The sequence below is a fragment of the Camellia sinensis genome, chromosome 6, assembly GCF_055761805.1.
Source record: "Camellia sinensis isolate YWXY chromosome 6, ASM5576180v1, whole genome shotgun sequence".
In the NCBI taxonomy this organism is placed as follows: Eukaryota; Viridiplantae; Streptophyta; class Magnoliopsida; order Ericales; family Theaceae; genus Camellia; species Camellia sinensis.
In genome coordinates, this window is record NC_138966.1 from 150,546,967 (window position 1) to 150,549,959 (window position 2,993).

Below are 2,993 nucleotides of genomic sequence, written 5' to 3' on the forward strand. Positions count from 1 at the left end.
TGAGTGAATGATTTTGTTTCAAATATTCATCAGATTAGAATATGTCTTGGGTCTAAATTGTGATTTGTCCTATCAAGTTTGAAGGGACATGATGCCTGTTTGTTTGCTCTGCCTCTTGGTTCATTGGCTCAATTACTGCTGGTGTATCAATAAGTCATGCTACTATTGTTGCTTGTTTAAAGCATGGGTTATACTACTTGTCATATGGATGCCATACATTTTCTGCTGATGTAGTTCTTTGCTACAAAAGGGAGATTATTTTGCTTTGTTTTGATGCGGGGTCATCTTATGCTGGCGCAGCTAATGACTGACCTATCTAGATTGAAAATGTTGAAGTGGGTTGTGTTCGGGTGCAACCTTTCACTGTTGCCATGAGCAATTGCAGCACTTTGGATTGATGAATGCAGGGGAATGCTTCTAATTAGATCAGCTTCTTGAGGGTTGGCTTTTGTTGGTGATAGAAGTCTCAAGCATAAGGCTGCTTTACTTGGCTATTATAATTTTGATTGCTATATGATGTTGTATTGGGTGATTTGCTGATGCATACAATGGCTGCTCTACTTGAATTGAAGCAAATCTAGAACTAACTCACCAAGTGGCTGCTCAGGAGGTTTTTTAGCGGTTGCTGCTGTTGTCATAAGTTGTATTTTGGTTTGTTGTTTATTGATGTTTGGTGTATGTTTAACTCTCATATTAGAATTACGTCTATGATTTGCTACAATTCAACATTTTCCTCTATATGCATTAATATTTTTTCACCATGTGTCAGGAATTCAGCTAAGAAATTATTAATAATAATAACAATTATCAAAAACCATTTTAATAGAATTGTGTTACTTGTTTCTTTAATTATGTTTTTTTTTTTTTTAATATTAATAATGGACACCAACAATGGGCATGAGATAGCACGCCTTGCACGTGCACGCAGCCATCTCACTAGTATGCAAGTAAAAATGATGAAAATATGTGGGCCAAGAAGATGAGCTTGATTTGTCTAGCAGCATCATTCTCTTTAATTATGAGTTAATTTTTTGAATTTTGAATTTATATTTTTATATTTTTCATATTTTTAAAATATTTGCATCAATTTTTAAATTTTTAAATCCACTTAATCTTAATATACTTAAAAAATAATATATATATATATATATAAATCTTTAAAAAATTCATTAAATATAACAAGAAACAAAAATGTATTAAATTTTTATATTTTTTATATTTGGTGAATTTTTTTTATATTTTTTTATAAATATTATACTTTTTAAATATATTTAGATGAGATGTATCTAAAAAATAGAAAATTATGTAAAATATTTAAAAAAAATTCATTAAAAATAAAATATAAAATATAAAAAATGAAAAAATCAATATATTTTTTTATTTTTTTAATTTTTAATTAGACAATTTTCTGGAAGCATTGTGCAACTCTTACTTGTAGTAGTCAAACAATTGCCACATGCCACTTACACTGTCATCCACGTGCGTATCTTACGACTTGGGATTACATCGTCCAACAAGTTATTTGTTGTTTCAAAATAGTGTCATGTGACGTTTCATACGATTGAGGGAGTGAAATTTACTTAACAGAAGGGGTAAGATTTATTATTTTATATTGAATAATTAAAAAATATAAAAAGATATAAAAATTTATTATTAACCTGAGACATAATCACATAGTGCTTGAAGATCAACTAATAATTTTTCGCATTGTCCACCCCCCCTTTTTTTTTTTGATCATCGAAAACATAAACATTTATTGAAAATAAACCAAACAAAGAGATAAGTTTACATAAAAAAGGGACGGAAAAGCAAAACACATCATAGCATACTACTCAATCCCAACTAGGTTGGCACTGAGAAGATAGTCCAATCATCTGCAAGCTCAACCACAAAGGGTTGGAGAGAGACCAACCCAAGCAAGAAAAACAAAAAGAAGCTAAACCCACAACAATCAGGATCACTACAAATATAGCACCAACAGAGTCAACAGAATAGTCCCCGCAAAATCAGCATCAGCAAACTTAACTACATCAGAAGCATAGTAGCAACCAATACAAAGGCAAGACACAGGAGCAGTGCTCACAGATGCAAAACTCAGATGCACAGACTAAAAGAATCACAAATGCACAACTGCGCACCCATTCCAGCAAACACATCAATCCATCCACCTAAACAAGTCAACCAAAACCACAAATACTGAAGACAAACAAGGCCTAACCCAAACAAACCAAGATAGCACACAATCCAAACCAGCACCATGATGATAACAGAGCCAAACCCACGAAAGTCCATTCACTTGATACATAATCTGATCTGTTGCAGATTCGAAACAAACTAATTAATGGAGTAATCTCTTCCCATCAATTTTGCTTTAATCCACATGGCTACTTTAACCTTAATAAGATCACATAGCTCTTCCATATTGGGTTGTACCATATTGAAGATAACATCATTTCTGTGCTTCCACACCGACCAAAACACTGCTAATGGTATTGCTTTCCACATCTGCATTTCCCATTTTTAAACTTCCATCCCGACCACCACTAAAACTAGCATTCTACTGTGCCAGGAATTACCCATTGCACTCCCCACCATTTGATGATACTAGACTAGATTTTCCCGATAAAGGGACAGTGTAGCATTATGTGGTTTAAAGATTCCTCCCCTATTCTACATAGAACACAACTTGGATCCATATTGGCATAAACAACCCCAATCTTTTTCAAAAAATCAATTGTCTTTAATCTCTCTTTCCATACCAACCAAGCAAAAAACTGAGATTTTGGAGAAGCAGTATTGTTCCAAATTACACCATATAAGTTTTTTATAGGACCAGAACTCATCTCACACCAATCATATGCTACTTTTACATTGAAACAACCTGAACTTCCATCCTTCTATCTGAGGTTGTCCCAAGTATCCAAACAGAGAACTAGACCGGTGCCTAAATCCTCCTTCAAAATTCTCAATTCCTCATCTTCCCATGCCCTTAA